Raw genomic sequence first — 25,981 nt, forward strand, 5'->3', positions numbered from 1 at the left:
AAGCCTGATTGTCCGACGTGATCACCGTGGATCCGGGATTGGGGTAGCTGGCGGAGTATCATCGCTGGAGTCCCCGGGCGTGGGTGCAATTTCGCCTAGACCACAGTTGTCGTTGGCCTTGGGCTGCCCTGATCTGCTGCCGTTGTCATCCGTAAGGTGCTGCTGGTCCCGTTGTCCTGTCATGTAACCTAAGGGAGGATTGGATGTAGGTTGGGGTTGGAATATGACAATGTTAGACCTGGCTTGGGCCAGGACCCTTACTGAGATTGTATCCTTCCGTCCGTCCAGGTACTCGATGTGGCATAGTGCGGGTTTGCGTGTAACAGCATTACCCGGTCGACTAGAGGGTTATTTTTCAAGTAGCGGGCATGACGTCTCAGCAGTACAGGTCCAGGGACCATCAGCCAAGTCAGTGTGGTCATTCCCGATTCCAACTTTTGTGCGAGGTAGCATTGGTGGCAGTGCATAACAGGGACTTGAAGGAGTGTAGGGCATTTGGGAGGATGTCCTGCCAGCAAGTGGGGAGGCCTTTGGACCAGAGGGAAAGCATGACCGCTTTACAGACCGTGGCATTCTCACTTTTGACCTGCCCGTTATTGCACGGGTTGTAGTTAGTGGTCCTGCTCAAAGCAATACTGTGCTCCAGAAGGTACTGCCTCAGCTCACCACTCATAAATGAGGACCCCCAGTCACTATGGATGTAACTGGGGTACCTGAAAATGGTGAAGATGCTGTGCAGTGCGTTTATGAGTGACTGGAGGTGGTCATGTCCGAGCAGGTGATAGCGAACAGGAAGCAGGAGTACTCGTTGCTCACCATGAGTATGTAGGTGTTATGGTTCTTCAATGGTAGGGGCCCCTTGAAGTCCACACTGAGACGTTTGAAGGGCCGGGTGGCTTCAATGATGTGGGTCTTCTTGGGCTGGAAGAAGTTGGGCTTGCACTCAACCCATACTGGGCAGGCTCAGGTCATGGAGCGGATCTCCTTGACTACATAGGACAGGTTGCGGGCCTTTACAAAGTGGGCAAACCTGGTGACCCCTGGGTTCAGGGCTCCTCATGGAGTCTCTGCAGCCTGTCCATTTGTACACTGGCGCATGTCCCATGGGAAAGGTTGTCGGGCGGGTCATTGAGTTTGCCAAGGTGGTACAGAATGTTGTAGTTGAAGGTAGAGAGTTCGATTCTCCATCTGGAAATCTTGTCGTTTTTGATCTTACCTCGCTGGTTGCTGCTAAACATAAATGAGACCACGTGTTGGTCAGTCAGCAGTGTAAAGTGCATGGCAGCGAGGTAGTGTCTCCAATGACTTACGGCCTTTACAATGGCCTGAGCCTCCTTCTCAACAGAGGAGTGTCGGCTTTTTGGGCCCTGGAGGGTCCTAGAAAAGAAGGCGACAGGCCTATTGGCCTGGTTTAAGGTGGCTGCGAATGCAAAGTTGGACACGTCACTCTCCCCCTGGAGGGGTATGGATTCATTGACAGCGTGCAGAGTGGCCGTGGTGATGTCCGACTTGATGCGGTTGAAGGCCGCTCTGGCTTCTGCTGACAAGGGGAAGGAGATGGACTTAATTAGTGGCCATGTCTTGTCCCAGTGGGACCCACTGGGCATAATAGGAAAAAAACCCAGGTAGTGCTTGAGTGTCTTCTGGTTTTGGGGTGGTGGAAGGTCCATGAGAGGGTGCATGTGAGGCGAGTGGTCCGGAAGACACACTTCTCGAAATTGTAGGTCAGGTTCAGTCGTTTTGCCGTATGGAAGAATTTCTCAAGGTTGGCGTCGTGGTCCTGCAGGTGGTGGCCACAGAAAATGACATTGTTCAGATATGAAAATGTAGCTGTTAGGCCCCTCTGCTCTACCATCCGGTCCATCTCTCTCTGAAGGACCGCAACACCATCTGTGACACCAAAGGGGAACCTGAGGAATTGATACAAATGCCCGTTCACTTTGAAGGCTGTGAAAGGGCGGTCATACCGGGTGGATTGGAAGCTGGTCAGAGGTTGATGGTGGAAAACACATGTTATTGGGTGATCTGATTCACCACTACTGTGATTCGTGGAAGAGGGTAAGCATCCAAGAGCGTGAAGTGGTTGACTATTTGGGTGTAGTCAACCACCATCCGCAGCTTCTCCCCGTTCTTCACAACTACCACCTGCGCCACCTGCGCTCTCCAGGGACATGCTGGGCTTGATGATGCCCTCGTCCAGCAGTCTGCGCACCTCACTTTCAATAAATTTCTTGTTCCCGAAGCTGTACTGCCGGCTTTTAGTGGCAATCGGTTTCCAGCCAGGGGTAAGGTTGGCGAAGAGTGCTAGAGGAGTCACCCGGAGGGTGGAGAGGCTGCAAGTGGAGGTTCGGGTCATAGGGATTGGTGTGGGCTGTCGCTGGCAGGAGGTCTCCATGCTGGAGTGGGGGCAGACAGAGAGTGGAGAGTGGGGACCCCCGTAATGCAGTGATACCGATTTAAAATTACATTGGAAATCCAATCCCAACAACACAGGTGCACATCATTAAGATAGGACCTGTAACTTAAACCCTGTAAATTTGATGCCCTGAACTTTCAAGGTCACCACTTGATGCCTGTTGAGTGTGGCCAGCAAGATCTTTTGGTCTGTTGGGTGAACTGCCAGCGTACATCGTTGGACCAGGTCCGGGTGAATGAAGCTCTCCGTTGAACTTGAATCAAGAAGACAGTTAGCATTCTGGCTGTTCACCTTAATCATTTGCATGGCCTTAACTAGGGGGTGAGGCTGGTTCTGGTTTTAATGTCACTGATGCAGCAACCGAAGCAGGTAGTGGGTCTGCTGCCTATGTTGGTGACTGTGGAGGCTGGCGTGATGACATCACTTGTTGCGGGGGGCCGTCCGATGGATCCTCGCGTCATTGGAGTAGGGGTGGAGCATTGTGGGGCCTCAGCCTGGTGTGCGCTACGCTCATGCGGTGACATCATCAGCATGGACAGGCCATCGGCAGTGAGTTGCAGAGGCGGCAGCGTTCAGCTGGAGTCAGCGGCGAGCTGCGGAGGTGGCAATACTTGTGGTGCAGGCGAGCCAATGGGGTCTTCCAGTGCCAGGATCCAGTCGGAGTCAGAGGTGGCAGCGAGCTGTGGAGGCGGCACCCGTCGCTGTGCAGGCAGTCCATTAGGGCCTGCTGGCGCAAAGATCCCATTGGGTGGGGGGGGGGGCACATCAGGGATCAGCATCACAGCAGCCAGTGTGGAGCATTGTGTCATAGTGGTGAGGGTGGAGCGCTGTGAGGGCGGCACCTTCCACGCATGGTGCTTGCATCATGATGTCAAGCATTGCTGTACAATCAATTCCTCGCTCTAATGGAATGAGAGTTTTCAGGACAAGTAATTTGAATTTGGGTAAGGCGGTTGGACTTCGCACGTGGCACTGTGCTTGGTGGTGGCCATTTTGGACTGGCAGATAGTGGTGAAGTGGTCATTCTTTCTGCACTTCTGGCATTGGGCAGGGCACAGGGATCCACTGTGCTTCTCCCTCCCATAGAAGTAGCAATTTGGGTAGTGTGGCGGCGGTGGTGAAGCTATCGACAGGGTGTGGGAAGGCTGGATTAAATGCAGACATTCTACTCACATCATAACGGTGCCCAGCCCTGTGTATAGGCATCCATGCTTAGGGCTGCAGCCTCCATCGTTTCAGCGATTTGAACAGTCTCCACCAGGCTGTCTCCCCCATGCTCCAGTTATCGTTGCCTCACTTCAATGGATTGGACCCCAGCCACATAAGCATCCCGGATGAGGTTGTCGGTGATCCCATCCTCCATCTTGTTAGTGCATGCACAAGCTCTACCCAGTAACCTCAGTGCCTGGATGTAGGCTTTGCAGGACTCACCGGGCTGCTGCCTCCTGGTCGCTAGCATGTGCCTGGCATAGACCTTATTCACAGGCCACTCGTAGAGTCCCCTCAGCATATTTATGGTAGCCATGTAGGAGGTGTTTCCATATACCCATGGATACCATGGACATCAGGACTAGCAGTTTATCTGTGCCTTCCTCCACGATAGAGTTTGATCTCTGTAGGTATGCCTCGAAGCACCTCACCCAGTGCCTGAAATCACTCTGAGCAGTAGCTGACTGCTGGTCGATGCTGAAGTGTTCTGGTTGCAGCATTCACTCCATCCGTTGAAATTGTTGTTCATAAAATTGTAGCGCGTCGAAGGACTCAAAGACGTTGACTCAAATCTAGGCTTTTATTAACAAAAGACTGGAGTGTAGTACATCGACCAGCCTAGACTGCCCTGGGTCTGGTTAGGAGCAGCCCTTTATGACCAGCCAGTAGGTGGGGCTACGGCTCTCAGCCAATCATTACTGCTATATGTAAATATATACATTGGTGATAGTATCCTGTACTATCACACCCCTCCTCACAGGCTCCTGTATAAAGGTGGCTGTTGCACAGCCCCCTCCTTGGTGCGCGGCTGTCGAACAATATGTATGTGTCGTTGTTCTTAAGTGAATAAAAGCCTATTAGTTTCTCAACAACAGTCTTTTGAGTAATTGGTGGTGCATCAGTATTTGGTGTAATTGGGCAGCATGGCTTTAAATGGGCAGAACCAGCTTCTACCATACTGTCAATAACATTTAAATTTAAATCTAAAAATTAGATGCTGTGCTGTAGTGTTCTATAGTTCTATGACAGTCATTATGGAAAGATTCCTGAGGGATGTAAAATAAGTTGCTAGTATTATGTGCTCCCATTTTCAGTCCATTTTCATTTGTGTGGGACTGCCACTTTAAGAAAACAGATTTAACAAAACCCTGAAGGTTTTGGAGTGACCGTGAACAGACAGCAGGTTCCTAAATTTGATACATCTTGAAGAGAGTGGAAACCCAGGTGCAAAGACCAAGTGACTAACAGATTCAAGACTGAGTACACAGTTTTGCCCAGGGTCCATTTTAAGGAAGCAGCACTTGAAGAAGAAACTTTTGAAGAGATGCTGTGTTGATGTGGCTTTGTGTGATAATAGACAATCTGTCTGATTTCCCCATGTTATAGGGGAATGAATGTGGCCATTTTGAGGAGTTAGTACTTGGTGATGCATCCTTTGAAGGGATACTGTGCTGACTGTGGCCTCGTGTGTGGTCATAGAGAAACGATCTAATTTCTCCAGATTATAGGGGAATGAGAATACAACTCTGACAAAAAAAAAGCAAAGGTCATTTTGATCAGACGACCCACGGGAATGGTTCAGGAAGCAGAAGAAATACTATGTGGATTATGACCATTATGAGGGATACTTGAATTCAGCTGACCCACGAAATTGGTTTTGGAACCTTTGTGAGCATCACTTGCTTTGTGACCCCTATGCCAAAGAAGAAAGGAATTTTAGTTGACACTTGTCTAAAAAAGACAACTCACTGGAAGCACAAGAGTTTTGTGTGTTAATAAACATTCTGTCACCCTCCCCCCCCCCACTTCATCAACTGCTAATTTAATCTAAAGCCTGTGTGTCGTAGCCATCTAAGGCCTGTGTGTCGTAGCCATCTAAAGCCTGTGTGTCGTAGCCATCCAAGGCCTGTGTGTCGTAGCCATCCAAGGCCTGTGTGTCGTAGCCATCCAAGGCCTGTGTGTCGTAGCCATCCAAGGCCTGTGTGTCGTAGCCATCCAAGGCCTGTGTGTCGTAGCCATCTAAGGCCTGTGTGTCGTAGCCATCTAAGGCCTGTGTGTCGTAGCCATCTAAGGCCTGTGTGTCGTAGCCATCTAAGGCTTGTGTGTCGTAGCCATCTAAGGCCTGTGTGTCGTAGCCATCCAAGGCCTGTGTGTCGTAGCCATCCAAGGCCTGTGTGTCGTAGCCATCCAAGGCCTTTGTGTCGTAGCCATCCAAGGCCTGTGTGTCGTAGCAATCCAAGGCCTGTGTGTCGTAGCCATCTAAGGCCTGTGTGTCGTAGCCATCTAAGGCCTGTGTGTCGTAGCCATCTAAGGCCTGTGTGTCGTAGCCATCTAAGGCCTGTGTGTTGTAGCCATCTAAGGCCTGTGTGTCGTAGCCATCTGAGGCCTGTGTGTCGTAGCCATCTGAGGCCTGTGTGTCACATCAATTTCAAAATTGAGTGTCAAGACTGAATTTCCAAAACTGAACTTTGAACTGCTTTTCAAAAATTGGGTGTTCATGCATAGTTTGGGGTTAAATTAGATAAGTGTAGATGTTTAGATAAGTGTAAATAAGTTTGATAAGGTGTTATATCATTGTTCATTATTCATTTAAAATATTATTTTAAATATAACACTGTCTGGGATCATTCCTATTGCTGCTGTCTGGTACATAAAAATAGTTCTATCCCACACATTTTATGATATGGCACATATTCATAACCTGGTTTTCGAATGTAATTCCTATAATATACCAACAATTTTTTTTTTGAAATAAATACATATTACAAATTCGCACAAGAGAGCAAAACAATATAAAATAAATCACTTGCAGCACTTTTAACAAAGAAGTAGCAATGCTGAGCATCAATCATTACAGGAGGAGGGCAAAAGAGAGTTTTGGCTGAGAAATAAAACCCTTAAGAGGATTGACCCAAAAGCAAAGACACAAGTGGACATCGCAACACAAAAAGAATGGGATCAGAAGTAGGTCACCAGTCTCCTTGAAACTGCCCTTCCATTTAACATGATCATTACTGATTTATGATGGCCTCGATTCCTTTCCTGTCAACATTTCTCAACCTTCTCCATCCCTTGATCTTTCAAATATTTATCCATCTCCACCTTAAATATTTTTCATGATCTGACCTCCTTGACCCCTGTGGCAGAGAAGTCCAAAGACTCACTACCATTTGAGAAAAGAAATAACGATGTACCTCAAATGACTGGCTGCTTTCTTTGTATGTGACTCTACCACAAATGAAAACATTTCAACATCTACTCTGTCAATCCCCAATAGAATCTTACATGCAAAACAACAACCCTTATTCTTCTAACCTCCAAGGAATACTCCATGGACTTAGTACCTCTTGATAACACAACACTCTTATTCCAAAAAATCAGCCTGTTGAATCACCTTTGGACTTCCTCCAATGTTAGTAAAGCAATACCCCTGGTATCCAGAATTCATGCATCCTGCAGCCTCAAGCAACTGACAGAAATCCAGGAAAATAAATAAAAAATTGAAATAAATAGTAATAAAATAATATGTAAAATATGTTTAAAATTTGTTTTAAAAAATTGTAAAACTAAATGTTCTGTGAAATAATACAAAAACCTTTAGTGAAGATGGGAGCAAAAATTTAGCCAGAGGGGAGATTAATTATCTATAACATTGTTTGTCTTTTGGGCAGCTCTGTGCAAGGGGAGGAAACTGCACTTGTAGCAATAATTAAATGTTTTCAAAGGATATAACTGAAAAGGTTTATAAATTCATGAAAGTGAAGTTTGTTGTGTAAGTACAGTACAGTATTTTGTCTTTTGTTTAAACTGTTTATTCTTAATGCAGGTGTATTAGTTAAGCATTGTAAGTCTCAAACACCTCTATTTATTGTTCATGCCATGCTCGCACAGTAAAGACACAATAGCTGGAAGATCCATTTGCTGACATTGTACGTGAGGTTCAGGGATTTGGCTGTTTGGATAAACTTCTGATGATTGGCGTTGTGGTCTTCCATATTGTGTCTGCCAATGTTGCCATTGTCGAGATAGGGGAAGGTAGCCCTTAACTCGTACTTATCTACCATTTCGTTCATCTGCCTCTGGAAAAATGGGACCCCATTCATAATACCAAAAGGAACCCTCGGAACTGATAAAGCTGTCTTCTGCTTCAAATGCTGTGTAGGGACGGTCCTCAGAATGGATCGGTAACTGGTGACGAGCTTTCAGGTCAATGGTTGAATAGACTTGGTACTGTGCAATTTCATTCACCATGTCCGAGATTCAAGGGGGAGTGGGTATGTGTGCAGGAGTGTGAAGTGATTAATAGTTTGGCTATACTCAATCACTAGCCTGGGCTTTTCTGCCCCTCTCACGACTACCACTTGGGTTCTCCATGGGCTGTTGGTAGGTTCAATTATTTTTTTCTTTAAGCAGCCGCTGTGTTTCGGCTCTAATAAATTCTCGGTCCACTGCTCTGTATCATCTGCTCTTTGTGGCTATCTACTTACAGTCAGGGGTTAGGTTCTGAAACAGTTTGGGGGGTGGGTTTCAATATTCAGTGTTGTGAGACCGCATGTAGTGTCTGGCTTTTGGGACCTTCTGTTCCGCACCATCATTGGTGGGAGTGGGCCTGAGTACTCCATGGTCACGCTTTTTAGGTGACATAGGAACTCTAGGCCCAGCAACACAGAAACACACAAATCTTCGAATGCATACAATCAGAATTTACCGAAGTCCCCCCCTTTTACAATTAAGTGTACTGTATAATACCCCTGAATGGTCACCGAATACGATTGCGATGCAAGATAAATATGGTAGTCCATTCGGTAAACCTTTAAGTTGTACTGCCGAGCAGACACAGAGTTTATAAAGCTCTCTGTTGAGTCAGTGTCCATGATGCAATCAATTAGATGACCGTTTTCCCTCACCTCCATTGTCAAGTTGTTCAGCTGGTGGGGTTTTGCCTGGTTGAGAACGACTGATGCCAATGCTCTGGAGGCTGCATTTCTCTCCCCGTCGACGTGGTTTTGATTCAAGGGCTGGGAAGATGGCATTGACCATGAGGAGCAAGAAGATGGATGCCATTCCTGCCATTGCTTCACTTCCCGATTTCCTCAATGTTTCACTTCCAGTAGCAGTTCCTGCCAGGATGTTGGCAGTGAGCAGCATGGAGAGGCAAGGATCGGCACTTCTAAGCTTGACAGTTGGAGGGTCAAGCATGCAATTGCCTTCCTGGGATTACCCTTGGCCCGACAGACTTTCACCCAGTGTCCCCTTTTACCACACCCTGAATACACGGAATCCTTCATGGGTTATCTGGCGTGGGGATGTTTTGCCTGTCAACAGAAGTAGCATCCCTGCTTGCGTGTGGCTGCGGTAGTCAGTACCGGGGACAGTTGTGCTCCATAGGCCTGTTCTTCCGAGAAGGCACCACTTTCGTTAGCGAGGTCATCCACTCACAGTTGGGCCTGTTCAAGAGATTTCGCCAGATCGAGGGTACTGGCAAGGTCCTACTTCCCCAACTCTAGCAGTCGCTGCTTCCCATACCTCGATCTCATTCCTGCCATGAATGTATCCCAAGCTTCTCTCACCCGGGCTGACATCGCTTTATAGTGGCACTTTCCCATCATTTTCCATAGTCGTCCAGCGATTCACCTGGTCGTTACCGACATTGAGAGTCGGTGTCTTGCCAGCACGTTGTTCTGTAGCCTCATGCAGTGGGCCTTAGGACTTTGATGGACGTCTCATATGTCGCGCAGTCCCTGATGACTGTGTATCCCTTGGGACCAATTCAGGTGAGGAAGGCTGATCTCTGGAGGCTGTTGGAGTGGTAGACTTCTTGGGTGGCCGTTAGGTAAGACTGGAAGCACTCCGACCAGTAACCAAATTCCTCCACGGCTTCAGGGGACCACCCCTACACAGCATTTGAGGCAGACGGATGGCCTTATCAGTTCCAGAGGAGCCAAGAGCGGTTGCAATCTCCGGGGAAACGGAGGAGTGGAGCAGAACACTAGAGAACAGGAAGATCACGCATCGTCTGAGAGGGAGAAGTAGAGGAGATGACCCACAGGAATGGTGACCATGGTGGCAGACCAGTGAGGGGGCTCTGTGGCTGAGGGACTACTGCATATAGAGGGCTGTGCTGTGAGTGGAGGCGAGGAACTCGTGGAAGCTGTGGGCTGCTCGAGACTGCTGTCAGGAGACTTGTGCCAGGCTGCAGACTGCTGGAGACTGGCATGAACTGGCTGGAGGGGTACCAAGTCTTGGAATCAGGATGCGAGATGGCGCTGATGGCGCTGAAGGGTTCCTAACTGTGACAGAGGTTTGGATCTGGAGCTCGGTTTAGGAATAGTTTGGATTGGGCTCTGTTTGGCTGCAGAAGTACTGGAGGTGAATCTATGGACACTTGGTGACTTTGGGGGGGGGGGGGGGACCTCTCTTTTGCTTCTCTCTCTCTGACTGACTGTAAGTCTAGCTTTAAGTCTGTAAGAGGCACTTAGGCAATTCCTGCCAGTGGCAAATCTGTCTGCCTTTCAGCAGGAAAAATAATAATGTAATCGGACATTGTTTTATTACTATAACAATAAATTGAACCTTGAATCTTGAACTTCTTCCCAGAAAGTCATGGGAGTGTGGAACAAGCTGCTAGCTGAAGTGGTAAATGTAGGCGTATTTTTAATATTGAAGAATAATTTGCATAAGTACATGAATTGGAGGGCAATGGATGGCTATGAACTGGGTGCAGGTCAATGGGACTAGTTTGACACAGACTAGAAGGACCAAAGGGCCTGTTTCTGTGCTCTAATGCTCTATGGTTCTAAATAATTCCAACTTTGTCAATGATATAACACCTTATCAAACTGAATTAAAAGAATACAATTTTAATTAAATTAAATTGTTTCTATCATTTTGCCCTAAGCATGAAATTCTGTACAGTAAACACTCCTGATATCCAGTAGTCAAGCAAACAAAAACATCAAGGGAAATAAATAAATAAATAAATAGATAGATAAATAGCTAAACAGATAAATAAATAAAATTAAAATAAATGAGAATAAATTAAAAAAATAAAAGGTTAAAATTGTAAAAGCAAATGTTCCCTGAAGTTATACATAAACCTTTGGTGAAGATGGGAGTAAATATTCAGCCAGCAGAGAGCCTTGGTTGTGCTTTGTTCATAATAGCTGTTTGAATAAAGTTTGAATAAAGTTGTGTTTGAATAAAATGGTGTCCCCCAGGATGAAGAGCTAATTGATGCTGCTCACCATTGGTGTGAGTCTCTTAAAGTATCTCCTTATCCCTGCTTAGTAAGAGTCGTTATCTTTATTAGTATATTAATATGGCCATTAGTAAGGCTTTATATGTAAACTTGAGGGAGGGGGTTAATTATAATTCATCTTTTGGATGGCTCCATGGAGGGGAGGAACTTACAAATGCAGCATAGTTGAATGTTTTCAAAGAATGTGACTGAAATGAAGTAAAATGCTTTAAGATTTATATTTTTATTCAAGTGAAATTCATTCAGTGTAGGACAGTGTCATATTTTTGTCTTTTAAATTGTTTATTTTTCATGCAGATGTATTAGTTAGGTATTGTACGAGTGAATCTCAAGCAACCAGAAAACTCGCTTATTTGTCATCTACAAATCCATATAGGTGCCAGATATCAGGGGTACTGCTGTATTTATTTTGAAGTCTATTTACTATATTTTTCATTGTTTCTGAAACTTCCTGTGTTTCAGTCATCTGCAGGTTTTGAAATTGTCTTCTATTGAACTGTAGTAAATATTTTTATTGTCATATGTACTAAGGAACAGCAGAAAAACGGCTTTTGCTTATACCTGCCGAAAGTCCCAGGCCTGAAACATTGGTTACCCTTTACTTCCCATGGATATTGTGTGACATGTTAAGTTTCTCCAACCCATTGGTGTATTGCATTGTTCTTCAGTTCAACAGGTAATGCATTGTAAAACAAAGTTGTGAAGAAAAAGTTCTGTTTAAAAGTGGAATGGTTGAATCATTTACAAATGACAAGTCCATCCAATGGTTTGATAACATTGGGGAAGAAATTGTCCTTAAATTGTCTTTTATAACTCGTATATTTTCTGCTCAATGGAAAGGGAAAGAGAATATAATTGGAGTGGGATGGGTCTTTTAATATGGGGACTGCTTTCTGAGGCAGCAGGAAGTGTTGGCAGTTGTGAGGAGTTGTTGCAACAGTATGCTTCTTCACAGGACTCCTGAATTTGCTGAGAGTTACATATAGAACTGCTGATATTTCTTCTGGAATGATAGCATGTACTTCATTGCTCCACATGGTAAATTGTGGCACCTATAAATATATTCTGCATAGATGTGATAATCATAGTCAATTAAAAACAGCTGGGAAAGATGAGAGTGAGAACAGCTTTTTAACTACTTTTAACAGTGTGATATTTGATAATTACTGTTGAAAGACCACTTTGACCAGAAAATTACTTTTATGGGAATAGAATTTAGTTTGTTATAACATGTACCGACAATCTTAATTATGCATGTTATCCAGGCATAGCAAAAATGTTACTGCTCCCTGATGCCATTTTGAATTTAAAAATTCACAGAAAATATGACAAAGGTAAAATAATGAGGTTAATCATGAGACTTATCCAAATGGGTTTTGGTGCAGCAAACAAACATATTGGAGAAACTCAGCAGGTCACACAGCATTCGTGGAAAGTAATGGGTAACTAATGTTTCAGCCCTGGGCCCTTCATCAGGAATAAGAAAAAAAAGCTGAATTAACAACACAATGCATGATAAAAAAGTTATTCAGAATTTAATAATTTTATTCCTCTTGAAAATAATGAAAAATTGAGCAAATTTGAAGGACAATAAAGTTACAGATATTGAATTTAATCTAAGACATTCAGTACATTTTACATTGAATACTAACAAAAGAACAGACAAAATTGCCAATTATTGGAAAGTCATTATTGGTATTTGTCTAGTGATATACCGTCTATGTTTAATTGTCTTTAAGACAACATCTCTACTGATGCTCATTCATTTGGTACACTGAAGAACAGAGAGCAGAAAGATTGAGGTTAATTAATGCTCCCTGTGCTCAAACTGACGTTTGAAACATGGTCACCTGTATAAGAGAAAGGTTTTGGTGTTCTGTCTTTAAATTATGCAATCAATAGACTAAGGTCCAAGAATGAAATTTGAAGACCAACATGTTTTATTTGTTTCATCTTAAAATTCTGCTACATGGAGAAGTCATGATTCTTTGTTCAGCAGCACGCACTGTGATGCCAAATGGTGTCAACATTTTAAAATCTCAGTCGAATAATATGTTATGATGCAAACAATGGAATTTTTACCAAGACGTGTATCAATAGAAATGTTTCTCATATAATCTCAGAACTAAATATTAATATAATTGTTAACCTTATCTCCAATTTTTGGACTGTATGAATTTTAAGAGTTCTGAAGTATTAGATTTAACTTGGCTGACTCACTTCATTATCTGATCTGAATACAGTGTAGGCAGGATTCTGTCTGGTTGCATCACTGTCTGGTATGAAGGTGCCAATGAACAGGACAGGAAAAGAACTTCACAGAGTTGTTAACTTGGCCAGCAACATCACGGGCATGAGTCTTCACTCCATCGAGGACATCTACAAGAGGCATTCTCTTAAAAAAAAAACAGCCTTTATTCTCAAGGATCCCCACTGCCCAGGCCATGCCACATCACACTGCTACCATCAGGTAAAAGCTATAGGAGCCTGAAGGCGAGCACCCAGTGGCACAAGGACAGCTTCTTCCCCTCTGCCATCAGATATCTGAAAGGACATTGAACACAGACACAGGCACTATTTATTTTCTTACTCTTTATTTATTTTGAAATGCAATTTATAGCAATATTTGCACTTAAATGCTGCCATGAAACAATGAGTTCTGTAACACGTTCATGACAATAATTTCTGCATTTGCTGTAAAGTAGCATATGATCTCATATAATATTAAAACATCAAAGACTGGAAATAGCAGTTTAGACTGTGGAAAGAGAAACAGGGTTAATAATTTAGGTTGAATATTTTTTCTCAGTAACTATTTAATTTTTCTTTTAGACATACGGCAAGGTAACAGGCCCTTTCGGCCCACGAGCCTGTATCACCCAATTATACCCAATTAACCTACACCCCCAGTACTTTTTGATAGTGGGAGGCAACTGGAGTACCCGGAGGAAACAAATGGAGACACGGAAGAACGTACAAACTCCTTAGAGACAGTGCTGTTACACTAACCGCTATGCTAAATGCAGACACGGAAGAACGTACAAACTCCTTAGAGACAGTGCTGTTACGCTAACCGCTATGCTAAATGCAGACACGGAAGAACGTACAAACTCCTTAGAGACAACGCTGTTATGCTAACCGCTATGCTAAATGCAGACACGGAAGAACGTACAAACTCCTTAGAGACAGTGCTGTTACGCTAACCGCTATGCTAAATGCAGACACGGAATAACGTACAAACTCCTTAGAGACAACGCTGTTACGCTAACCGCTATGCTAAATGGAGACACGGAAGAACGTACAAACTCCTTAGAGACAGTGCTGTTACGCTAACCGTTATGCTAAATGCAGACACGGAAGAATGTACAAACTCCTTAGAGACAGTGCTGTTGCGCTAACCGCTATGCTAAATGCAGACACGGAAGAACGTACAAACTCCTTAGAGACAGTGCTGTTACGCTAACCGCTATGCTAAATGCAGACACGGAATAACGTACAAACTCCTTAGAGACAACGCTGTTACGCTAACCGCTATGCTAAATGGAGACACGGAAGAACGTACAAACTCCTTAGAGACAACGCTGTTACGCTAACCGCTATGCTAAATGCAGACACGGAAGAATGTACAAACTCCTTAGAGACAGTGCTGTTGCGCTAACCGCTATGCTAAATGCAGACACGGAAGAACGTACAAACTCCTTAGAGACAGTGCTGTTGCGCTAACCACTATGCTAAATGGAGACACGGAAGAACGTACAAACTCCTTAGAGACAACGCTGTTACGCTAACCGCTATGCTAAATGCAGACACGGAAGAACGTACAAACTCCTTAGAGACAGTGCCGTTACGCTAACCGCTATGCTAAATGCAGACACGGAAGAACGTACAAACTCCTTAGAGACAGTGCCGTTACACTAACCGCTATGCTAAATGCAGACACAGAAGAATGTACAAACTCCTTAGAGACAGTGCTGTTGCGCTAACCGCTATGCTAAATGCAGACACGGAAGAACGTACAAACTCCTTAGAGACAGTGCTGTTGCGCTAACCGCTATGCTAAATGCAGACACGGAAGAATGTACAAACTCCTTAGAGACAGTGCTGTTGCGCTAACCGCTATGCTAAATGCAGACACGGAAGAACGTACAAACTCCTTAGAGACAGTGCTGTTGCGCTAACCGCTATGCTAAATGCAGACACGGAAGAACGTACAAACTCCTTAGAGACAGCGCTGTTATGCTAACCGCTATGCTAAATGCAGACACGGAAGAACGTACAAACTCCTTAGAGACAGCGCTGTTACGCTAACCGCTATGCTAAATGCAGACACGGAAGAACGTACAAACTCCTTAGAGACAGCGCTGTTATGCTAACCGCTATGCTAAATGCAGACACGGAAGAACGTACAAACTCCTTAGAGACAGCGCTGTTATGCTAACCGCTATGCTAAATGCAGACACGGAAGAACGTACAAACTCCTTAGAGACAGCGCTATTACGCTAACCGCTATGCTAAATGCAGACACGGAAGAACGTACAAACTCCTTAGAGACAGCGCTGTTATGCTAACCGCTATGCTAAATGCAGACACGGAAGAACGTACAAACTCCTTAGAGACAGTGCTGTTGCGCTAACCGCTATGCTAAATGCAGACACGGAAGAACGTACAAACTCCTTAGAGACAGTGCTGTTGCGCTAACCGCTATGCTAAATGCAGACACGGAAGAACGTACAAACTCCTTAGAGACAGCGCTGTTATGCTAACCGCTATGCTAAATGCAGACACGGAAGAACGTACAAACTCCTTAGAGACAGCGCTGTTACGCTAACCGCTATGCTAAATGCAGACACGGAAGAACGTACAAACTCCTTAGAGACAGCGCTGTTATGCTAACCGCTATGCTAAATGCAGACACGGAAGAACGTACAAACTCCTTAGAGACAGCGCTGTTATGCTAACCGCTATGCTAAATGCAGACACGGAAGAACGTACAAACTCCTTAGAGACAGCGCTATTACGCTAACCGCTATGCTAAATGCAGACACGGAAGAACGTACAAACTCCTTAGAGACAGCGCTGTTATGCTAACCGCTATGCTAAATGCAGACACGGAAGAACGTACAAACTCCTTAGAGACAGTGCTGTTGCGCTAACCGCTATGCTAAATGCAGACACGGAAGAACGTACAAACTCCTTAGAGACAGTGCTGTTGCGCTAACCGCTATGCTAAATGCAGACACGGAAGAACGTACAAACTCCTTAGAGACAGCGCTGTTATGCTAACCGCTATGCTAAATGCAGACACGGAAGAACGTACAAACTCCTTAGAGACAGCGCTGTTACGCTAACCGCTATGCTAATTGTGCCTCCCTTTTTGATGAAGTTTCATTAAATTGAAACATGACCCATGTTTTCCTATCCAGGATGTGGCCTTTTCCACAGACTATTTCCAGCATTTTCTGTTTTTGTTTAAATTTTTCAGGATCTGTACATTTTTTCCAGTTTTCATACAATCTCATATAATTGTCTATAAAATAAATCCAAATTGACACATTGCTTTATTTAATACCAAACAAGCTTCAGCAGGTATGCTGTTAAAATATAAAGGTTTGATATTCATTCCTGGCAGTGACACAGAATTACGCTAGTTTGAACATCTTTAGTATGAAGTACTTGATATTGACTGCAGTAGAACTAAAGATTGTGCGTTGCGAACAGTGGATGGTTGATCTTGTCCCACCTGTATTGATTGCCCAGGAGGAATTTCAGCACCTTAATATTTTCTGTTTGAAATACTACAAATCATTTCAGATCTTAGGAAATGAAAGTACTTGAAAATGCATTAAAAATCTCACAAAGAAGTTGTCCTCTTGATGTATTGAGGATGTTCATATTACTTTGATAGACCAGTATGGTAGAGTGATACAGAAGGCTCTCAAAACAGAAATGCTGGAGGAACTCAGCCACTCTCGCAGTGTCCATAGGAGGTAGAGATATATTACCAATGTTTTGGGCCTGAGCCCTTCCTCAATGCCCAAAACATTGGGACAATATCTTCACCTCCTATGGATGCTGTGAAACCTGCTGAGTTCCTCCAGCATTTCTGTGCTTTGACTACAATCACAACATCTGCAGACTTTTGTGTTTCACTGATACAGAAAGTCAGAACCCAGGGAATTCAGGGTGAACTCACCAATTGGATACAAGGCTGGCTTGGTGATAGAAAGAAGAGGGATGCGTGAAGTGTTTTTTTCAGCTTAGAAGCTGATGACAAGCAGTTTTCTGCAGAGATCAATGCTGGGTCCATGATGTTTGTTTTATATATATGTTAATAATTTGGATGAGAATGTAGGTGGGAAGATGAGTAACTTGGCAGGTAGCACTGACATTGGTCATATAATGAACTGCAAGTAATGTTACAACAGGATCTAGATCAAATATGTGTACTACAAGCAGTTCTAGTTGCTGCATTAGAGAAAGAATGTGAATTGAACTCAGGAGGGTACATGAAAGATTTACAGCATGTTTCTTGAAATATAAGGATAGATTGTATGGGCTGAGGTGTGACCTGGAGCCTGAGGTGTGATGTCATAAAGATGATCAAATTATGTGGGGCATTGATAGGGTAGGAGATCACCATCCTTTGCTCCCCCCCACCCACCCCAGTGGTACAGAGTCTAAATGCAGGGGGAATGGGTTTAAGATAAAAGGGTAAAGATTTAAAGAGAATTGGAGGTGGATTTTTCATCTACACTGAGGTGGGTGCATGGAATGATTTTCCAGAAAAACTTTTTTTTTAAATGGGCAGGTGCATGGATCAGAAAATTTTAAAGGGATAACAGACAGACAGGTTGGTCAATATGGTCAAGTTGGAGCTAAGGGGATATTTATGTGCAGTATAAATCTATGAATCTCTATAAATGTTGCCATTTTGCCAAATTAAAAATGACCTAAAATAATTGAATATCTGACAACAGGTTCATGCAAAATTATGGTAATTTTTTTATTTCTGATTTTTTTCTTGTACTTTCAGCAACTATGCTGCTTAGTAAAATATTATTTAGTAAGTTATGAGGTTGATTTTAAAATGAAATCTTTAAAATTGTGCAGATGCTGGAAATATGAGATAGAATCGAAGGATAGTGGAGAGAAAAACAGAGTCACGTTAGAATTGAAGGATAATGGAGAGAAAATCAGATTCACATTAGAATCGGAGAGTGGAGAGAAAACCAGAGTTACATTAGAATCGAAGGTTAGTGGAGAGAAAACCAGAGTTATGTTAGAATCGAAGGATAGTGGAGAGAAAACCAGAGTTACGTTAGAATCAAAGGATAGTGGAGAGAAAACCAGATTCACGTTAGAATCGAAGGAGAGTGGAGAGAAAACCAGAGTTACATTAGAATCGAAGGATAGTGGAGAGAAAACCAGAGTTATGTTAGAATCAAAGGATAGTGGAGAGAAAACCAGAGTTATGTTAGAATCAAAGGATAGTGGAGAGAAAACCAGAGTTACATTAGCTTAAAATAAAAACTGTTTCTCTTTCCACAGATGCTGATGTACCTGATGAGTGCTTCCTTTCATTAATTTTCATCATAGGTATCTGGATTAGGTATAATGTTGAAAAAGCAAATTGATCAATGCAAAAGGTCTACAATACAATTAATAAAAGTTATGTTTTTGTGAAACCACATTGTGAGGTGATCTCAGGAGTGCAGCTAGTGGAATAGTTGATTCACAACTACAGCAACCCAGACCCTGACATTTTTGTCCATTTGCCCAAATTAGGACCATAGCAATCTACACCTTGCCCATTTCAATTGTCTGTTGCCCTTAAATCTAGCAAACCTGTGAATGTTAATCGGGTGCTCCAGTTTCTCCCCCCCACATTCTGAAGATGTGCAGGTTGTTAGAATAAATTGTCCACAATCAATTTTCCTGACTACATTGGTGAGTTGTAGAATGGGGAAGTTGGGGGGAGGTGCGGGTGAGGTGTGTTGAGATGAGGATTTGATGATAATGTGAGGAGAATAAAATATGATTGGAGTAGGATGTGTATGTGGGTGTGTAATGATTGGCATGAAGTTGTTGGTCTGAATGGTTATTTTCCATTCTGTATAACTCTGAATATTAGCTCTATTTGTGTAATGTAGACATTATAGTGCCGGACACAGCCAAGAAAGACTCAGCCACCACATTGAAAGTCATTAATGACAGTTTTTGTTTAAATTCAGCGCATGCCCTTTTAAGAGCAGCATGAGGTCAGTCACCTCATGCATTGTGACATCATAATCACTGTCCCAGGCGCGCGCTGGGCAGGAGACGAGGCAGGGAGAAAACCCTGACAGCGCCACCTTCCCATAGCTGCCCCACCACATGGCATTACACTTGGGGCTAGTTCATCATGAGAGAGTGCTCCGCCACACAACCCTCCCAAAACCGGCTACGTGTCCTACCGCTTGGGCAGGCGACCCTGGCATTTGGGCATGGCTGTTTGCAACGGCCATGATAGATCTAAGTGCACCACCTTCAAATGGTCCACAGTGAAAAGTTCATCTTTACCCCCTATGTCCAAAGTGAAAGTCCTGCCGGACCACTGGAGGACCTTGTATGGACTTTTGTTCGGGCATTGTAAAGGTGCTGTATGTGGGCCATGCTGAACTAATACAAATTTCGCCGATTCCAACTCTTTCGGATAATGTTTCTTACGGAGATCTGCCAAAAGATTCACGTGCTCGGATGTGACATTGGGCTCTGGGCCAAAGAACTCACCAGGTAGCGAGAGCGGCATGCCATAGACCAGTTCCACAGAAGACTCCTTTAGGTCCTCCTTGGGTGCTGTTCTGATGCCAAAGAGGACCCACGGCAGTTTGTATGCTCAGCCTGGGCCAATGAGGCGAGCCGTGAGGGCAGATTTCATATGACAATGAAACCTCTCCACCAAACCCTTCGCTTGCAGGTGCAGGCTGTGGTGTGGTGGAGTTTAGCCCCCAGGAGGTTCACCAGGAGAGCCCAGAGCACGGAGGTGAACTGGGCACCCATGTCACTGGTGATGTGTGTCAGAACTCTGAACCTAGCGATCCAATGACTGATTAGGTTCCTGGCACACGTTTCTGCGGAAGCCTCTTTGATGGGAATGGCCTCCGGTCATCTCATGGCCTGGTTGACTATTGTGAGAAGGTAGAGCGCCTCTCTGGACACCAGCAGGGGGGCTATGATGTCAACATGGATGTGCTGAAATCTCCGCACTGCCGGGTCGAATTGCTGAATTGGGCCTGCATATGCCGGTGCACCTTGGAGGCCTGACACCTGGTGCAGTTCCTCACCATCTCGGCCATCTCCTTTTTGAGCCGTGCCACACAAACCGCTCTGCCACCATTCACACCAAAGTCTTCACTAAGGGGTGGGCTAGGTCATGGACTAAGCTCAAAACCCATGACCTCCACGGCGGCGGAATTACCGGGCGCGGTGAGCAGCTTGTCCAGGCTGTTGGGCAATTGAATGTCCTGGAGTTCGAGGCCAGAGATGGCGGTCCAGAGAGCCTGTGTCTCTGTGTCCAGCTTCTGGGCCTGTGCCAACTGTGTGTAGTCAAGGCCGGGATCGAGAGCGATGATCACCAGATGAGAGAGCACATCCGCCACAATGTTGTCTTTACCTGCCCTGTGCCAGATGTTGGTGGTGAACTCTGACATGTAGGAGAGGTGGCGTTGCTGGTGAGCTGACCCTGGATCTTTGGCAAGTCCCTGTGTGAGGGGCTTGTGGTCCGTGAACACCGTGAAGGGCCTGCCCTCCAGAAAGTATCGAAAGTGCCAGGGGCTTCTGGTCGAAAGCAGTGTACTTAAGCTCCAGAGGGTGCAGATGTTTGCTAAAGAAGGCCAGTGGACGCCACTGTCCATTGAGCCACTGCTCAAGTACGCCCCCTACCACCATGGCTGAGGCGTCAACCGAGAGCGCCGTGTGTGCCTCCGGATGTGAGTGCACCAATAGAGTTGCATTGGAAAGGGCCTCTTTGGTTGCGGCAAAAGTGGTGTTTGCCTCCTCTGACCAGGTCAGGACTTTCTCCTTAGCGGCGATCAATGCAACAGTGGTCGTATGGTGTGGGCGGCGCCGGGGATGAACCAATGATAAAAATTCACCATCCCCATGAACTCCTGCAGGCCCTTGAGGGTGGTTGGCTTGGGGAACTGCTGAATAGCTGCGACCTTCTCTGGTGCCAGGGCAGCACCTGCTGCTGAGGTGGTGTGCCCCAGGAACTGCAGTGTCTGCTTGCCGAAGTTGCACTTGGTCACGTTGACCATGAGGCCAAACTCCGCCAGTCGGGCAAACAGGGTACGGAGGTGGCCTTTGTGCTCTTCGCGGTTGCAGTTGGTGATAAGAATATCATCCAGATAGATAAACACAAAGTCCAAGTCCCTACCCACTCCATCCATGAGGCGCTGAAAAGTCTGGGCTGTGTTTTTGAGGCCGAAAGGCACATGCAGGAATTCAAAAAGGCCAAAGGGGATGATGATCACCATCTTGCCAATGTCGTCGGGTGGACCGGGATCTGATGATACTCCTGCACCAGATTGTCCTTGGAGAAGTCTTGCACGCCATTGAGATTGGCTGAGAAGTATTGAATGTGTGGAACCAGCCACCTATCCAGTGTGGTTGCGTCATTCAAACACCGGTAATCGCTGCAGGGTTTCCAGCCTCCAGAGAATTTAGGGACAATGTGGAGAGGGGATGCCCAGGCGCTGTCTGAGCAACGGATGATTCCCAACTTCTGCAGACGGGTAAACTCCTCCTTTGCTTGCTGCAGCTTCTCGGGCGGAAGTCATCTGGGCTTGGTGTGGAGCAGGGGGCCCTGTATGGAGATATGGTGGTATACCCCATGGTGGGGTAAGGTGGCACTGAATCGTGGTTGAAGGATGGCGGGGAACTCATGGAGTATGTTCGACTACTCATCCCTGGAAGTGTCGATGGCAGCAATCTTGGACCTGCAGGTGTTCATGGCGTCCAGGTGCACCGAATGGAAGGTACAAGCATTGACCAGCCTCTTGCCCTTCATGTCGACGAACAGTCTGTGTGCCCTCAGGAAGTCGGCCCTTAACAACGCAGTACCCACAGAGGCTAACACGAACTTCCAGCAGAATTTGTCTTTCTCAATCTGGATCTGCGCCCTGCAGGTATCGAAGGTCTTGATGGCGGAACCGTTGGATGCCTGCAGGGTGGGACCACGAGATTGAGTGCATGTTTCAATGTCGGTGGGGGTCAGGATGCTCAGCTCCGCTCCTGTGTCCACCAGGAAATGTTGGCCGGTGGAGTTGTCGGTAACATGAAGGAGGCTTTCCATGAGGCCAACTGTCGCAGCAATCAATGGTGGCTGGCCAGGTTGTTTCCCCTGGTAGTCACATGGTTGTCAGCACTTATGAGATTGCACTCCCCAGCACTAATGGTAAAAACACCAGGTGGAATGGTGCTCCTCCGGCTTGTGCTTGGGGGAGTGTTGCGTCCAGCTGACTCTTGGTCGCGCAACCTGACTGGAGGCTGTTTCATTCTCCCTCTTGGTGCGCTAGAGGGTGTCTGCTCGGGCTGCAACTCAGCGTGGATCCGTGAAGTCCTCATCCACCAGGAGTAGTTGGATTCCCCAGGCATCTGCTCGAGGAAGATCTGATAGAATAGAAAACAAAGATCGTGATCCTCTGCCAGCGCCAGCATCTCGTCCATTAGGGCCGATGGTGTGCGGCCCCCAAACCCATCAAGGTGCAGGAGCCTGGAGGCACGGTGCTGAGGGGAGAGCCTGAAAGTGCCAACAAGCAGGTTCTTGAGGGCAGGATATTTACCCTCGGCTGGTGGGTTGTGTATTAGATCGTCCACCCTAGCTGCCGTTTCTTTGTCCAGCATGCTCACGATGTGGTAGAACATCGTGGCATCTGCTGAAATGTTATTCAGTTGAAACTGTGCCTCCACCTGCCCGAACCACGTATGTGGGCGATGTGTCCAGAAGGGGGGCAGTTTGATGACAATGACGTTGATCTCTGCCGGATCCATGTTCTTGAGACCAGAGAGGCATCTGGGCTCAATGGGATCACCAATGTAGTACTGGACACAGCCAAGAAAGACTCAGCCACCGCATTGAAAGTCGTTAATGACTGTTTTTGTTCAAATTCAGCACGTGCCCTTTTAAGAGCAGCATAAGGTCAGTCACCTTGTGCACCGTAACATCATAATCACTGCCCCAGGCGCTTGCTGGACAGGAGACTTGAGGCAGGGAGAAAACCTGACAGCGCCATCTTCCCATGGCTGCCGCACCATCTTCCTATGGCTGTCACGCCATCTTCCCATGGCTGCCCGGCCATGTGGCGTTACAAGCAGGGCCGGTTCGTCATGAGAGAGTGCGCCGCCACAACATTATTATTATTTATGATACGATGATAACACTTTGGAAGCAGATCTATGATGAATTATGGAATGTGCAAGTTGTCTTAAAGGAAAGATTTGACAGACCTGTTTTTGCTGAACTGGAGAAGACTGAGAGGGATTTCATTGAAATATATATAATCCTTTGGGATTAAGAGATGGTGCTTATAATGAGGATGCCTCCTTTTGTGGGAAAATCTATATGATCATTGATTTTAAAAAAATGCTCATTTAAGGCAGAGATGAGGTTTTTGCCATTCACTTTTTCAAAAAGAAGTGGAAACAGCCTTTGAATTTTTTGAGTGAGAGATTAATATATATTGATAAGAAGGGAAGAGAGATAATCACAAGGCCTTACTACACAGAGATCCCACGATACTGCCATAATGAAGACACGTCATTAACTTGGATTTGCTTTTTCACACTGAACCAAACAACACCGGCATAATGCGATTCGGCATTGTGACTATCTCCGCTGTCAGCTTAAAGGCAGGATACAGTGACCATTGTGTGTTTGTGCCTTTTACACAGTATGGAGTGGCACAATGAAGGCACTATTTCTGTCTTGGAGTGGCTGTGTAAAAGGCACTGCAGTAAAACAGGAAAATGGGGTTGAAGTTACAGTCAGATTAGCCATGATTTTATTTAACAGTGGAGCTACCAAGTGTCCTTTTCCTGCTTCTAATTTGTACGTTAATATGTTTGCTCATAATAAAGCAGATAAAAAAATGTAGAAAATAAACTAAGAAGATGGTAAGTTAAAACAAATTATTTTTGAACATGAAGCTTATTGGAAGATGGATTAAAACATAATATTAAAGACATGAGTGAGTAGATTAATCCCTGGCCTTAGACTGGAATTTCTAGAAATTAAATGTATGTTATTGCAGCCTGCAGGGCTTTATGTAGGCTATTGCCAGGAAATGGGAGATTCTAATCCCAGAACCACTATCCTGGTCTCAGTTGGCAACCCAGAAGCCAGAAATCTATTCAGAAACAGCCCAACTTCCTCTGTCACTATCCAATCCTCCAAAAAGGGCACTGACTGTGATAAAAAATTGATGAACACATGAATACAACATGCGTCATGTAAGTTAGGTCAAAGACTCCTAACAATGAGGGAAACTCAATGGTCATCTTTTCTAGGTGACTGGTTCTCTTCCTTTTACACTCTGCTCCTTTCTGTTCAGGCTGTCATATCTACTTCTAGAAGCACAGTACAGGGATTTGTGAGGAGAATTGGGTGGAGTATCTACGGGTCTGCCGTGCTTTACCTCAATTATTACAAATGTTTATAGAACAGAAATATGTCCTCCACTACTCTATCGAGAACCAAACTACATTAATTCCACTTCCTAGCACTTGGTCCACTGTCTTCCTAATCTTCACAGTACTAGTGCTCCGTTGGGCACCACCAGTTGCCCCAATAATCAGAATGACAAAGACTGAGAGGAACAATAGGCTTTATTGTATAGATGACTTGAGCTGGCCTGGATCCAACCTAGGGAAGTGCAGGGAAGCAAGAGGTGGTCTGACCTCTATGGCCTGGGTCCCAAGGGAGGAGTCCAGGTGAGAGTGTCATCAGGAGGCGGGGCACCCCAAGCCAATTAGTACACACAATCTATTCCATTACATGCTCTTTAGATAATACTAATGGAAAATTATTCCAATGCCATTGAATCTGTATTAATGCATCAAATAGTCAGAGTTTTGCAGTATGGGCACAGGCCCCATAGTCCAACTCATCCATGCCAACCACATTGTCTATCTCTGATGGTCCATGTCCCCCTAAACCAGTGGGTGGACAACCTTTTAATTTTTAATTTATACTACAGCACAGTAACAGGCCATTTCAGCCCATGAATCCATGTTACCCAATTAACCTACACCCCTGATACATACTAGTGAGCTGAAATAGCCTGTTACCAAGCTGTATGGCTAAATTAAAAATTAAATGGTTGGCCACTCCTGCCCTAAAACTTTCCTGTCAATGTACCTGTTTCCATGTAGTTGTACCTGTTTTTACCACTTTGTTTGGAAGTTGTCTCACTTGCTCAATTCCCTCTGTGGTAGTTCTAATGCAAGAGAGAAATGCAACTGCAATTTGTAGACATAGTGTGATGGTGTTGCACTTCCAAAGCAGAATTGGAAGCATGAGGAAAAATTGTCAGGAATAGCTTTTACAGATGCTCTAGATGTGGTCCATCATACACAATACAGATCAAAACAACAATTTGTTTAATCTGTCATACCAAGGGCACATATCCTCAGAATTTGAACGTAAACCAGTGGTCGTCAACTAAAGCAGTTCTCATAGCAATGAATGTTTTCACAGCAAGAAGGCATGAAGAGGAGCTAGTTTACATAGGATTGAAGACAAAATAAATAATTGAGGATTGGGTGTTGATATCATGAGTGACGTGGGAAGAAAAAACTACCAATCAAGAATAATAGATGCTGGAATCTAAAGCAAAAACAGAAATACTGGAAACTGGTTTCTGCCCTTCTCTCACATTTATGTGTTCCATCTCAGAGTCTTCCCTACTCTTTATGGATCTCTCTGTGTACTTCCCAGAAGATAGATTTGACCCTGACATCCTTCACAAAACCATTGATTTCCACAGCAACTTTGAACTTATATCCCAGTGTTATGTGAGCAGAATGTGATTTTCTTTTGTTCCATCGCTAAGGAAAGTACT

The 25,981-nt window shown here is 45.0% G+C and overlaps 1 long non-coding RNA gene across 2 annotated transcripts in view; it reads left to right on the forward strand.

The window, feature by feature from the left end:
* The first annotated feature begins 17,544 nt into the window (after nt 1-17,544).
* The window catches only part of LOC138760128 (uncharacterized), a 58,325-nt gene continuing 49,888 nt past the window's right edge, over nt 17,545-25,981 (forward strand). For both annotated transcript variants that reach the window (XR_011355446.1, XR_011355445.1), the window contains exon 1: nt 17,545-17,641. This is a non-coding gene — a long non-coding RNA (uncharacterized lncRNA). The remainder of the gene's footprint in view (nt 17,642-25,981) is intronic.

Source organism: Narcine bancroftii, chromosome 4 (genome assembly GCF_036971445.1).
Source record: "Narcine bancroftii isolate sNarBan1 chromosome 4, sNarBan1.hap1, whole genome shotgun sequence".
NCBI lineage: Eukaryota > Metazoa > Chordata > Chondrichthyes > Torpediniformes > Narcinidae > Narcine > Narcine bancroftii.